Source organism: Poecilia reticulata, chromosome 10 (assembly GCF_904066995.2).
Source record: "Poecilia reticulata chromosome 10, P_reticulata-male-v2, whole genome shotgun sequence".
NCBI lineage: Eukaryota > Metazoa > Chordata > Actinopteri > Cyprinodontiformes > Poeciliidae > Poecilia > Poecilia reticulata.
The window spans coordinates 25,949,279-25,964,496 of record NC_088839.1 but is presented as its reverse complement, the minus strand read 5'-3'; the positions used below and the strand labels follow the sequence as shown (position 1 = coordinate 25,964,496).

Here is a 15,218-nt window from a genome sequence, read left to right as displayed (position 1 = left end):
CGTACCCATCATCCTGTATGGAACACCAGGTGGCAGGAAGTGGGCAGGAGGCCTTTGAAGCTGACCCCTGGTCTGTTCGCTGAGATGGCTTCAGCGATCGATTTAGCCAGTGATGGCAGGGAGGAGAGCCAGGTGCCCCCAGAGGGCCCTCAGACCACTCAGATCTATTATGGGCGAAAGGGAGCGAGTCGGCCGGCGCCCGGGCTCACAGCTCCCGGTCACTTTAAAGTCAACTGGCTGCATCCTGTCTATCTGGTTAGCGTTAGCAAAACATTTGCACTTCCCACTGTTGTCAATTTTGGACATTAGCATAGTTGGAATAAAAATACAAAGCAGTATGCAGCTAGTAATTAAAATCTGAACTGTTTCTGAAACACTTAAGGAAATCATTTGATACTGATCATAATATTTTCTGCTATGAAGTACATTTTTCAGGTTGAGCCCACAACTGGTTTCCTAATGAGGTTTCTGTCCATAACCGATGTGTTCAGTGGTCTTTCTTTACAAAAGGTATTCATCAGGGTTCTGTATTTGGCCCAAAACTGTTTTCAATTGCTACCAGTAGTATTGAAAACAGTGATTCAGCTCTCCATCTTTATGATGGTGACACTTTTTTTTATTATAAAGCAAACATAGATGCCCTAGTATTTGATAGGCTGCATTTTACATCAGTCAAACACATTTTCCACCTCCAACTGGAAGTAGACTTTGAAGAAAGTATTTTGTTTCTATAAGCAAATCCATGTGGCTCTTCTTGTAAAAGACATTTGTCTTGTTATAAATATCTTGACATTTTAATTTATGAAAAAAGAAATCAACCGAAACTAAGCTTGTTTAATATAAATAAATACAATTTGTCATTTAACATTAAAAATGTCTTATTGCAGCTACATATTTACCTTAAACTGACAAGAGTGGCATTATTTATATGAACAGTGTCACGTTATCATTTTAGCCTGTATCTGTGGTGGAGAACTGAAGTTTATCTGAGGATACAAACCTGAGTAAATACAAAAAGCAGCTCAGAAGAAAGTCATCCAAAATAAAAGAGCCCTGTGTAAAAAATGAATTGTACACCATGTTAAATCTTAAATTAATTGTGACTAACCTGATTCTTAGGTTACTTTTCATTAATCACACAGAAGTCTGAATCCTGTCGCATCTGTAAAATTAAGACATGTCAACACAAAGTAGACTAATATATTCAGAAACTTAATGTGTCCATAAAAATTTAAGAACACATGAGAAACAAAACTCTGACATCAATTAGTCAGGAATGTGTTACTAAAAAAACATTTCTGAAACATTTGAAATGTTTACTTCCATGGAGCATGGAAGTAAAGTTAAATAAAAATAACCATAACATGCCTTCTGGTCAAATAGACTTTTGGATCAGCTGGGAAACAGCAGCTCACATTCTGTGTCCCTTTGCCATCAGTTTTAAAGTAGCGCCTCCGCTGATGAAGGTTAAATTAGTAAATGAGTTTGATTCATGCATGAATCAGACATCCCATTCATACCGTTCATTCTGGACAGCACAGGAACTGTGCAGGCTGCCTTGTATTTTGGCCAGAATCGGAGGAGGTGAGTGCCATCAGTGTGTACATGCTCATTCCTGGGTTACTTCTGTGTTTACAGACCTGTAAACATGAGAGTAAACACACTTAAACTCACTGACAGTAACTCAAAACCTGACCCACCTCCCAGTTCCTGCCAAACACCCCTCCTCTTTGGGTGGGAAAAAAATAAAAGCTCGGCACTCGGAGAAGGAATGACTAGAAGAAATTATGATGTGTTTGATTTCCTCTGCAGCCAATGATGTGGGAGCTTTGTGTACTTCCTGCCCTCTGATAGGCCTTTGTCGCTCTCTTCATCTCAAGACCCACGCCGTTCCCCATAATCCCCCTCCTGAACACAAACAGGCCAATCCTGTGACAGAGCTGAGGGGCTGGGGAGGGGGAAAGCAGCCACAGCTCGGATGGGGCGACGGATGTGGTTCAGAAAGAGAAAAAACAGGACAAGAAGCTGGTGGTGATGTGAGAAGAAGCAAGTGTGTTATTATTAATAAAGCATTAAAAAAGTGAGCACATCAAAGCATACAGAGGCTATGCTATCTTACATGAAAGTAGCGCACTATGGCTTAATGTTTCCTAAGGCGTGTTACGGTGACGCTGCTTTGATTTGAAATGCATTGTGTGGAAAATGGATTTACAGGAGTGCAGTGGGAATACCTGGTGTGGGTTCAGACTATAATTTAAAACCTGACCTCATAGGCTCTTCAAAGTAAGAGCGGTGATGTTTTAGGCATCCGTAGTGTGTGTGAGGTCCTAAACCGCTGCTTCACACACAACAAATAAACTCCAGTGGGGGATGCGGATAAAACCTGGAAAACCCAGGAAAAAAACCAGGAACATTTTCACATATGTGATATTTCTTATGCTAGTCATTAGAACTAATAGTAACTTACTTTAATGCCATTTTTATTCTATCTTTTTTCAGCTAAAGGCTGTCATACCTGATTATTGTGCGCTGCATTGCCAATCAAGGCCTGCAGGAAGTGAGATTTTTTTCATTGTGCCCTCATGGAAAAGGTAATTATCCTAATCTACCTTTCTCTTGTGCTCCAGCTCCACTACCACAGTGGCTCAGACCACCTCCGAGGTTTCATTATCATCGCTGGGACTCACTAATGGCTTGACGGCTTCACTGAGCGGGCAGCTGGAGACGAGAATCCAGGGAAGACGGAAAAGAAGAAGAAGTGAAGGGAGGAGAAAAGGGGCACAAGGAAATGGGGGGGAAGAGGGGAACGAGTCGTGGAGGAGAAAGGGGTTAATATGAAGGACAATACGATGACGTCCAACTGCTTCCTTGAAAATCAGCAGAGACTGAAGGAGGATGAAGCAACAGGGCAAAAGTAATGTCAAAGAGCCGATCTGGAGATCCAACAGAGTGCTCTCTGCATGGCTGGGTGACCATGCCTGAAAAATGTTTGAAGTGTATAAATCCACCTCCCATACATCCACACCTCCACCTTGTATGTTTGCAACAGCTAACCTCACAACATGCAGACGGACCGGGGGAGGGAATTCAGCTTCACTTTTTCCTTTCCAGACAAATGACACCCTGACAGTTGGAAAAATGTTGGGGTCCCTGAACAGATTTCTCAGTTATAAAAATAAAATGTGTTGGATTAGACAAAGACAGACATTTTATATTCTACTTTTGAACCCCAACGAGAGCACTGACAAATGCCACCCCACCCCCACTCCGTCTGTGCCATAATTGTTGTTTTTTTTTTCTTTCTCTCCCTCCAGAAATGTCATATAGTTAAGAGGTGATAAATCTATATGGCATAAACAGACACTGATTTCTCCCAAGTGTATGTATAGCATATAGGCTGACAGATTGAGATGGTGTTTGTCTTTGCATCATGCTAAATTGGCATGAAAGCTTTAGGTTTTTTTTTTTCTATACTAACAGATTTTGAGCAAAAGATTGAAAAATCAGGAGGAATATTAAAAATAGTTTAAACTGAAGAGAAAAAACACACAGCTTAAAAATAAGATGAAAATCTTGAAATTGTATTCCTTAATAGCTAATTCATGCTGTGCTTGTTGGTGTGTATGTTTAGTGTGAGCAACACTGTTTGCATCATATGTCAAACGCATATTGTATAAATGCTAATGATGTCAATTTAAATATTATAATGCATAATTTCCTTCCATCTGTCAAAACAAACATGTTAATCGGGATACAATAACCTTAAAGTCTCAAACTTTATGCATTTTAAAAGTTAAGCATCACAATAAAAAATAAAAATGATTGTCAAATCTGCAAATTCAATGTTTTTATTGTGGATATTTATACTTTTAACCAATCAAACGATTCAATTTAGTCTGGAACACCTCCACAATATAACATGCTCTATAGATAATAATCATAAATGTAAATATATTTTACAGATAGTAAATGTCAGATGTATCTGAAAATAAGTAAAGCAACACAAGAAAATAAGTACCCTAAAAATAATCATAGAAAAAAGTTAAATACTCAGTAAAAGACGAGAGTATAACAGGTAAAATAAAACAAAATACCAAAGAATATTTTTTACACTGAATAGATTCTATAAACATGTGACTATTTATTTAAATGCTTGATTAAATGCTCAACCTTGGCACAAAATTCGCATAGAGGTTGATTTATCTCACTCCCTCAAAAGTTTCTTAACTCTTACTGATTTCTGCCCCTGCAACATATGCAAATTACATCATTTGTATATGTTTTACAACCATTGCAATGATTTCTAAACATTTTTAATTGGCAGTGCTTTACAAGCAATAGAAATGCTTGTAAAAAAAAAAAAAAAAGTAACATCAAAAGTATTCTACTGGCATGTAAATATGATTTGATATATTCAAAATTAATGTAGATTTTGTAATATTTTTAATCTAGAATGAATTACCATTATATGAAAAAAAAATGAACTATACCATATGTAATTGTTCCAAAATAGCAAAATATAAGTAATATTCAAAAATACTTTACGCATACTCATGTATTGTTAGAGTGTGAGGATATGTATCTATTTAAAACATTTACAAATTTGGTACATTAGTTTTCATGAAAACAATTATAGTACATTATAATATTTTTCCGCTTTTTTGTGACATTATGTTTTAAATAAAGAAATACTATGCTGTCTTTTCTTGTTTCAGCTTCTTGAGGGGAAAAAAACAGTTTCAAAGATCAACCTCAAACTACAAACTCTCATTGTTGTTGTTGTAACACCTCTGGGTTAAAATTGCTCTGCCACCAATTGCATAGATTTTGAACTCATAAGCAGGGAGGGAATGCAAAGCAGAACTTTCCAACACATTTGACATGCATGCGTTGGGAAGTCTCTGCTTAACTTACCACTGCTACAAAACCAGAAATGTAACAGGTTTGGTTGACTGATCCAACAAGGGAGCTGCATGGCGGCGCAGCTGGAAACGCTGTTGACCTGCAGCGAAGAGGTCTCAGGTTCAAATCCTGGCCTGGACTCTGGTTTTCCCTAACAGTCCAAAAACATGACTGTTAGGTTAATTATTTATTCCAAATTGCCATTAGGTGTTATTGTTACTCTGCACAAACATCTAAGAGATCACACTCCTAAGAAACCTGGGGCTAAGACCTAAGTATAAGGGACAAAGGCTGAAATAGGATGCAGCCAAAGTTACATGTGTTTGATAACAAATTCAATTTTATATCGGAAAAAAATAAGGTAGGAGAGGAAGACTAAATTCTATAAATGCTTGATAAATTGAGTAAAACAGCGTTTAGATGTGAAAACCTGCATCAAGGCATTTTATGTGGATGTCACATTGACGTTTAACATCAACTTTCAGATTGCTGCAGTGCAGCCACACCCCTGACAAACACAACCCGTCAATCCAGGGTGGGCCTGAAGATTCACTTGCCAGTGTCCCAGTATCAGACAGCCCACAAGACAAACAACATAAATTAAAGTGACAGTAAACAGGCATGTTAGGGCTCAAAATGTTCTGAATATCCTGCTTGTCCTAAAATTGTTGTCAGGTGTCACTTGCAGTCATTTTAGTAAGTGGGTTTAGGTGCAGACAAGCATGAAGGCATGTTTTGTTTTGTTTTGGGCTGTTTTTGTCAGAGGTAATGTGATGACACATGATGCTGAAACAGTCTTCTTCCAGAGGATTCGGAATTTTAAACCTGCTATAAATAAATGTGTTGAAACTGGTTCAGTTGGGTTTGAGGAGGAGAAGATGAGGAAAATCTGCTTGTTTTCTTCCAGGTCTTTTCAATAACTTTTGATCGTTTCAATAATAATAATAATAATAATATGATAGATCATTTTGTAGATGTGCAGGTGCTGAGCAATGTGAGTGCATGTAAATATTGTGGCGCTGCATGCTTGCAGAAGAGAATACAGCAAGCACAAAGAGATAGGACAGACGTTTTTATATAAAAAAAAAAAACCTCAGGTATTTCCATAAAGGAATCCAGAAGGAAAATAAAAGCCTTCTTCAGCTTCCATGCTTTGACAGAACCAAAATAGGAAACAGCTAGAATGAGCTGTGCTCACAAAGAAACTCATGGAACAAATGATTTATTTTAACTCTGTAAAGCTGGGTGAAAAACACAAACAGCAAACAGCAACACAGTTTTGTTGTATTTTGGTTGATTGCACGGATAGGTAACATAAATAGTACAGGCAGATAAGTATCATTTTACATTCAAGTGCCTCATAAAGAGGCTAGAAAATTTGGAGGTTTTCTATTATGCATGTGTAATGCTGTTAAAGCTCTGATTCGGGTGTGTCTGTCATGAAACGGTACATATTTAACTCCCTGTGTAAATACTTTGTTGGCTGCTAAACTTCACCTAAACTTACCTGGTAGAGAGACGAGGACTGCATCTGTCAGTCATTTGCTGCAGATCAGGTAGATTACATGGGGTTTAAGGAGCTTTTACCATGAAAACAGCTTCATGATTCAGCTAAAACAGGCGCTGTAATGAAAGTGGGAGAGAACAAGGCAATTTGTTGAAGGAGACGATTAAAAACGAGTTGAAGTTTGTTACAAAGTTTTATAAGAGTCAGAAAAGCCACTGGGAATTTTAAGCTTACATTTTGGGCTCGACTAACAATAGTTGTCAGTTTTCTAAAGTGTCACTCAATACCTCAAACTGTCAGTCAGACGGTGCAGAATGCAGACGTTTCTTTGTCACGCTTATTCATAGCTTGGAGAAAACGGGGTTTATTTATTAACAAAGATTTATTTTATTGTTTGGTTTTAGCATTTCTTTCTATTTTGTTTGGTCCCGGAATCAGTCTGTCTTGGATCTTCTTTATAGTTTCAAGTTTGTGACCAGTTAAAATAATCGATTGTAAGATGCTACATCAGAAAATGTTTCAAGAAAAACAAAAAAAACACATTTCTTTTAGAATTTTCCATGCAATGCCTAATGTCAGGAACAGCGAACACGGATGTGTTTTAATATTTTGGGGTTTAACATTGAGTTAATTTCTACGCATTCTTAGACTTTATGTTGAAACTGCGTTATTGTATGCAGTGGACAAAAAAACAGTAGGATTGTATTTCTGGGAAACAGCATGTTACGCCGGATCAGGCTGTTCTTTGTAGATATTTTGATACAAGTATTTGGAAAAAGGGAGGTTCAGTCAGAAACACTGGATGAACCATGTTAGATTACCACTTTGTAAGCCTTTGGTGAAGACAACAAAGACTGCAAAGAGTGCTAAAATTTACCCCACCATAAAGTACTTTGCTAAAAATGTTGTTTTCCTCAGCTCGTAAATTTGTGATTCCCTCTAGAATTCAGCAAACACTGGTGAAAAGCATAAACTTATTCTGAAGTCCCTTTCTGGTAGTTAGTGAGGTGTGCTTTCAGCTTTACAGAGGAGTTAGTCATTTAGTCAAACAATGGGAGAGCATTAACAGATGCCAATGCAGCAGTACCAGTCAACGGCCAAAGTCAATACACCCTACTGGGCTGCATGCCTTTCAACAAACACAAGCAATTGCTTTTAAAGACCTCAGCACCAGATAGAAACATCAATTACAGTAAATTACACCAAAACAGTGTGTAACACTTCAATTTGTTTAATCTTCTGAGCTGTCTGGGCTGTTTCAATGAAAGCAAAGCAGAGGAGAGCAAACCGAGACTACATTCAATAGCCTTAAGATGCGTTACACCATCCAGCTCTGGTCATGTAAACGCATAGATTATGAGTTATTTATATTTCGTCTCCAAGTACTTCCTTTGATAGCATTTATTTACACTCAGAAATGGGTTGTAAATGTTTTGCGTTTGAACAGCTCCGAGTGAGGAGCACTCTCCAGCAGCCCTGCGACTATCCAAATCAAATGTGCCCAGTTTTCTGTTGGCATTGGGAAGTCTGGAGCATACAAATGATCCTCTCAGGTCCTTAGTTCATAATGCTTAGACTTTCAAAGGCAAAATTAGGATGCTTCAAGTGTTCAACAAGGCTTTAACTTCAGTGTCTTGGGGCACAGGTTAATAAATTCTGCAGTGAGACTACTTGGAAAAAATAAAAACCAAGGCTGTAACACCCTTTAATTCCAATGAAGCCCACTATGGGGATCCTAATAGTAAAGGTTGGTGATTCTGTGTTGACTTGCATCTATAGATAAATTAGTTCTTCACTAATAAGGGCTTCAAAAAATGTATTTGCTAATTAAATTAGTGAAATTCCTGTTGGTTCCATGCAACATCATTTGTTTGCAGAGCCATTCCACTGTGCTGCTCACATTCTAGCTCTTCTTTGGGGGGATTGTCAGGGCTCTGATTAACAAAAGAAAACCTTTGACATGATTAATTATAAGCATTAAATGGATAAATAATGTTTGTCAGTTTTCCGGCAGAGTTTGTCACTTTCATGAAGCCCACAGTTTGTGACAAAATGACAATAATAATGGGAAATGAATTGAGTTCCCTGTGTTTATCAATTGAGCTGTATAATTGTCCCTACTATATTCTGTATGTATAATAAATATTATAAGTAATAAAAAGCAACAATAATAATAATTAGAATAATGTGGTTCTTGTAACTTGGTGAATGTATCAAAATAATTTGAATTTTTTTTCTGTTTAAATCTTATTTTTGTCTCATAAATAATGGAAGCTGTCCCTTTTAAATAAATACATAAATACATAAACAACAAAAATTTAAAACTTGGTTTTGACTAATTTAGTCCTAATATAGGGAGAAGCTATACCACTAAACAAACAAAATGCTCAATTTAAAGCAAGTGGAGCATAAATGGGTTTCTTTGCCATGGCTGATTATCCAGGAGGGGTCCTGGTTGCTGGGGACAGATGAAGATTTGGCAGTTTTAGTGAACATTTCGGGAGAACAGGGAGGCTGTGGAGGGGGCCTGGAGTAAATGAAAGACAAATGCAAGTAGTGCCCACTCAGCTATTTTCCCAGTCAAGATCAAAGGCACGCTGGACCGGCCGCTCCACAGGAAACTTGAGATGGGCCCTGCCTTTGTTTGCTGTTGCTATGCGACCTGCAGAAAGCTGAAAGTGTTTGCAGAGGGGCACAACATCAAAAACCATTTCCAATATAAATTTTTAAGACTGTCTTGTGTTTGTGTCGCTGGCTTTGAATTTACAGAGCACACCAAACAGACTAACACTAATGATTTATCCCTCTGTTTGTCAGGGAATTGTGGTGTTTGAAAGAAAGAAATTAGTCACACACAACTGTACACACAGGCAGGGCACTTGTCATTTGTCTACGCAAAAACCTTTGATGCAAAACTATGGAACTATTGATGCACAATTTAAACTGACCAAAGATCTGTATCTTTGGCCCAAGATGCACAGATTGCAAAACTGCAAGCAGTGTGCAAACACAACTTCAATATTGCTTGAAAGATTTATAAGCGTCTGTTTGGCTTTCAAACAAAACTAATTATGATGCTGTTATATATTAATGGGCCCCATGACAGTAAGGGTGGCTAGACATGTGTCACAGAGAGCTCATTACATATCATTAGTTCGACACTTCAATAATGTCTACACCTGCTGAGCAGTAGATAATGACTTGGCCCCTGATATTTGCAGGACTATTGTCTACTAAGCACAGCACCACCGGGAGAATAGATTTGCAGGCTTATGAGGAGAAAACTGATAAAGCTGCATTATAACCTACATAGACTTCTGGATTAGTGTAACATATACTGAAGGAAGTACACAGAAAAAAAATCTATCTATCTATCTATCTATCTATCTATCTATCTATCTATCTATCTATCTATCTATCTATCTATCTATCTATCTATCTATCTATCTATCTATCTATCTATCTATCTATCTATCTATCTATCTATCTATCCATCCATCCATCCATCCATCCATCCATCCATCCATCCATCCATCCATCCATCCATCCATCCATCCATCGATCCATCCATCCATCCATCCATCCATCCATCCATTCAAATACAGTCAAATTTGTTACTGATTGTTGACAGATGTGAGGAAATTTAACTCAGCATCTGATGACAAAATATCAAAAGTTTAGCTATTTTCACAGTTCAAGCCATCATTTAAAAGTAGAACGAGAGATTATTCATCAGGAAAGCCAAAGTATCCACGGAGCTGGAGAGATGTACAGCTCAGGTAGGAGAATCTACTCGCAGGACAGATATTGGCCTTGATCGCCAGATATCTGCTCTTAAAAAAACAAAAGAGTGACAAGAAGAAAGCATTTTACTGAAAGAAACCCATTTTCTGTTTGACCATACACACACACACACACACACATATATATATATATATATATATATATATATATATAATATACATGAAATATTAGAAAGAAAATGCTCAGGCAACATGAGATTAAAACAGCCAACATGTAAAATGCTTTAAATGGAGGAAAATTATCATTAAACTGCAATCAGAAGATATTAACTCTAGAGCAAAATATAGTAGTGGTAGCATGATGCTGTGGGGTTGATTTTCTCCATCAAAGCTGGTCATCTTTAGCTAGAAAATGGTTTAATTAATTTAAATGCAGGGCAATTCTGGGAGACAACAACCTATTGCACACAACAAAAAGCTTTATACTGGTGAGCAGGTTTACAGTCAATAATAACTCAGGGAATTTGGGTGAGTAGCTCAAATCCACAAATATTTGAGATCCTCTGAAAACACTTATAACTGCCTATTTACATAGTTCAAAAACTGATTATACCTTAACATGCACAAGATGGAAGCCATCGTATCAATACCACAGAAGCTAACATCAACAGTGTTCCTTACCTTCACTCTTGGGGGTTTAGCCAATCAGCGCCAGGGAAAAGGAATGGCGCTTCTTGACTGACTGCTTTGTAAATGCCAGCTAATTGAGTTTCAAGTACCATTGCACCAACTTTTTCAGCTCCCCAGGCTGCATTGTCTTTCCATATAGCTGTTGAAAAAAATCGACAAAGGATGAATCCATAAATACTGAACCACAAACAGGCGGAGGTTCCGCTGAACAGGTCCAAACATTAAACATACAGTCATGTTTCCAGTGGAGTGGTTTGAACAAAATTATTTGCAGATGTTAGAATACATACTATATTTCCACAATATTTAGAAAAAATAAATCTGATTTTTTTTAAATTTGTTTTCACAAATAAAGGTCTCATAAAGCATAAAGCCTCTGTTAGTCTATCTTTGACCAGTCAAGCATGTATATCTTGAACGAGACATGATCAAATGTAGTCGCTTTAATTTAGCGCTGACAATCAGATGCCAACGTTATCACGGCCGCAGTGTGAGGCCATATGCTCTCACAGTGCATATAGTGAACGTAATTCAAGGCCCACCCACCTCCTTTTGATTAGACAAGCAAAAAAATAAAATAAATGGTTGGAGCTCTCACTCCAAGTTGTTCTGCCCCCCAGGTTGTGCTGCCCTGGGCAGTGAGTCACATATTAACAACGATCATGGTATCAATCATTTATGACTACGACCTGATCCAGAAGTTCTATGACTTTCCTATCGTTACATAACTTTGAATAAAATGACCTCGGTCTTTTTGGCAAGATGTGAAAGACAAAAAATTCATGAACAGAATTCTGCATAACTATATATTTTACACGTAATAAAATGTGTTGGAAGAGCTGCACTCTTCTAGGTAGTTTCAAAGTCACCGCTTTAAACATTTCCTAGGACTAACAGGACACTCAGAAATTATACTGGCCAAAAAAAATGGACTCTCTGTCTGGAACAATGAACATTAGAGTTGTTCTGCGTCTGCCTTGTGTTTTCTCTGCTTGAGCCAACTGGCACAACGCTGGTGTCCTCTCCCAGGCTCCCACTTCGCAGTGATGACAATGGCAATGCAAAAATGACAAGAATACCAGCAAGCCAAGGAATGCTTGGACAATTTAAAGACTCATGCATGAGCAGCGTCTCTGTCACTGGAAAAGCGTTGGTTTAATTGTGAATATTTGTTCCGTCAGCCTTTTCATCCATGGTTAAACCGCAGAGAGAGCCTGCAATGACCTTAAAGCGAGCCGTTTTCCAGCTGGAAGTGGAATTAATAAGGTTTCTTGAGGATTCCGAGTTTGCATCCTCTAACAGGCTGATTTTCTTTGCCAACCGGGAAGAACTAAAAATGGCCTACATTCAAGTGTGTCATGAGCTTATGCTGTGCGTCCTGCCGTAACCTTTCCACTCTCGGCGCTGCAGCGAGGGCGCTTGTGAGGCTTTAAGAGAAAACATTCAGAACACAGCAGGCAACGGAGTGATGAGATAAAGCAGATTCATCTTCCGAACCCTTTAAGAAAAAGAGCGGAGGCTAATCCTGCTGTTGGGATGGAAGAAAGAGACGTCTTTCTCCTGTCACTGCATGCAGGGATCCACCCCTGTGTGACATCACAGCGAACGCGCTGTTGCCAAATATCACATCAGTAGCCCGGATTGCCTTTAATTGGTGTGTGAATAGCTGCTGCGATAACTGAACATCATGTAGATTTATGACTGCTAAGTACAAATCCATTATCAGCTTGAATTAGTTTTGACTGAGAACTCTTTGCTCATTTGGCTGCCACCTGCTTCTCATTGATACTAATGATTCACTACAGTTATTGCAGTGGGAAGGAGATGAAACAATGTTTGATTAGCTAGACTTCCTTTTTTTTTTAGTTTTACAACATAATTTAACTCTGTTACCACTTCTTCATCGGCTGTCCTTATTTGCAGTACTGCAATTAATAAATCATCTGTGAGAAAGATGATAAATAATGTAGTCATAAGAACTTTGTATAAATAATCAGCAGGAAAACACAGTAGGGAGGTTTTGAGATTCTAAAAAAACTACAAATGATGAAAATCTAATAAGTTCCGGGGCTTGACAAAAATATCTGAAAACTGCTCAAATTTTCGTCTTTGCTTAATTTGGATGGTGATAATAATGTCATCATTCAATCTTCAGCCCTACTGATGAAGATACTCATTCAAACAAATGTGTGTTCAAGATGAGGAGATGGATATATTTAAGGATTTTAACAAAAGCAATAGCAGCTTTCATTTTTCCACTGAAAAAAAATTGTGGAATAAGGAATTCAGTCTCTTTGTTTTTCATGTCTCAACAGATCTTGACTGATATGTTGGCACAGTGGCCCGGAAGCTTCCCCCCAAAGAGTTCACCTCTGTTTCAGTCGATGACTGCTGCCTGAACCCTGTACCCCCCATTGAGACAATAAAACGGCTGGATGACTATTGGAGTAGCAGAGAGGCCAATAGTTTATAACTCAGGAGAGGTAGAGCTTTACAGCTTGTGTGAAGACAAAGATTTGGAATGGTACAAGTTTGCATTTCCCCCAGTCTGAGGTCAGGAGTGCAAGGTTACCTTTTTTAGTTGTCAGAGGCAGATGGTGAGAAGCACAAAAGCTGCATCGCCACGGCTTCAGATGAAAGGAGAGTTCTCTGTGCATGTATGGAGGGCTTTTAGGGCCTCAGTCAATAAATGCTTATTTGTATTAAACAGCAACATGCACTATGATATTCACATGATCCCTTTAATTAATACAACCTGGAGTCTTCATTACTTTTGTTTAATTATGAAGTTTATTTCTGATGGGAAATGAGACAGGTATCTACTAAAAGATAAAATTAAGCAAAGAAGAAACTGTATTTTGAAAGCAACATTTCTTCTCTTTAATTGTCTTTGATTAAAAAAACTGTTAAATGTTATTTGACGTATTAACACATAGCTTCTCAACAATCACTGGGAGAAAATGGATTTCTTGATTAAAAGTAAAGGTTTTTAGAAGGTTATTAGGAGTAAATATTGTTTTGTTGCAAAAACAAAACAATACACTTCAGTCGTGTTTTATATTTAGTCATATTTAGAAAATTTGAAGATGAATTCTGATGAGACTATTTATGTCTTACTAAAAGCACCTTATTAAATTAACAACATTTAAGCAAGTATTAAACATATCTTTCAATAAACCAATATTTATGTATAAAAAATCTCGTCCTTTTTATTTATCTGATATCATAATTCTAATTTTAAATGTTTTGTCTTTATTTTGTTTGTCTTTTTCTGGGCAGAGTTTATTTTAATTGAGTCCATTTTCAAAATGTAGAGTATTTTTCTCCCTGTAAAAGTTAAAACATGCAAACGAAGCTGGTTTTAGTGCCGCATCCAAGCACCAGTCCTATTAAACAAGTTGTTTTTCCACAGTTACTCTTTGTATCTTCCTACCCCAAATAAACAATTTTCTTTTACAATTAACATAAAAAGGCATAATCATAAAAATTCAGGTGAACCAGAAGCAGCGAAAACTCAAACCATTGGGCCGACTTTATGTAAAGAAGCTCTATTATGATATAAGGACTGTTTTGAGCTTTCATCTTTTCACACTCGGAGATTCCCCTTTTCATCCTAACGGCATTAAAAGGAGAGAAAGAGCAGGAGACAGAGGAGTTAGGCTGACGTCACAGCCCAGGAGTCACCCGCCGTGCGCTCGGCGTCTACGAGTAAAGACTTATCTTGCAAAGAAGTTTGGACGGACAATGTGGGTGGACAGGGCGTGAAACTACTATCATCATCAGGTCTGAATGAAAAGGAGAAAACATATCTTCCACAAAAAAGAAGGCTCATTCCAATTCAGCTGCGTTGTTAGGACAACGGGAACCATCCCTCAGATGATTAGTTCCACTTCAAAAGAATTTACTTTCCGCTGTGGAAACGTCCCCCTTTTGTGTCCTTACACTGGGTTTTCTCAGCCCAAAAGAAGAATCGTATGTTTAGTCAGCCTGTTTATTATTCCTTCTGTTCGCACTACAATTGTATTAAATAAATAGAGTACTGCTTACAAAGGCCTATTAGCCCATAAACATGTCCAGGGACAAACAAAAAAGACTAAATCATAGCCTCTGCACAGGAATTAAGATACCCTGGCAAAGGCATAGAATACACCAACTCCCACTAACATCCCTGCTGACATCATGGAGCATGGATGTTGTGTTGCACATATTTGTTGTTCCATCTCAATCTTGAGAAACAGCGTCTCTGTTGAGGATGCAGTGAAGAAGAGGGATGAGTGAAAGTGCCATGTTCTTTCTAAGCTCCGCATAACAAACTCTTTGAAATAATAAAGTATCACAGACTACTTCAAAACTGCAAGATTTAAATAGTCTTCCGC

At 37.8% G+C, this 15,218-nt stretch overlaps 2 long non-coding RNA genes across 4 annotated transcripts in view; one reads left to right on the top strand and one right to left on the bottom strand.

Annotated features, from left to right (window-relative positions):
* The window catches only part of LOC145553121 (uncharacterized), a 35,421-nt gene extending 31,583 nt beyond the window's left edge, over positions 1-3,838 (top strand). Inside the window, exon 3 of the long non-coding RNA XR_014089337.1 lies at positions 2,628-3,838. This is a non-coding gene — a long non-coding RNA (uncharacterized LOC145553121). The remainder of the gene's footprint in view (positions 1-2,627) is intronic.
* Positions 3,839-4,558: 720 nt separating this feature from the next.
* Positions 4,559-15,218, bottom strand: part of LOC145553123 (uncharacterized) — a 124,141-nt gene continuing 113,481 nt past the window's right edge. For all 3 annotated transcript variants that reach the window (XR_014089341.1, XR_014089340.1, XR_014089339.1), the window contains exons 4-6: positions 10,834-10,981; positions 6,410-6,525; positions 4,559-5,053 (exon numbers count right to left, since the gene is read on the bottom strand). This is a non-coding gene — a long non-coding RNA (uncharacterized LOC145553123). The remainder of the gene's footprint in view (positions 5,054-6,409; positions 6,526-10,833; positions 10,982-15,218) is intronic.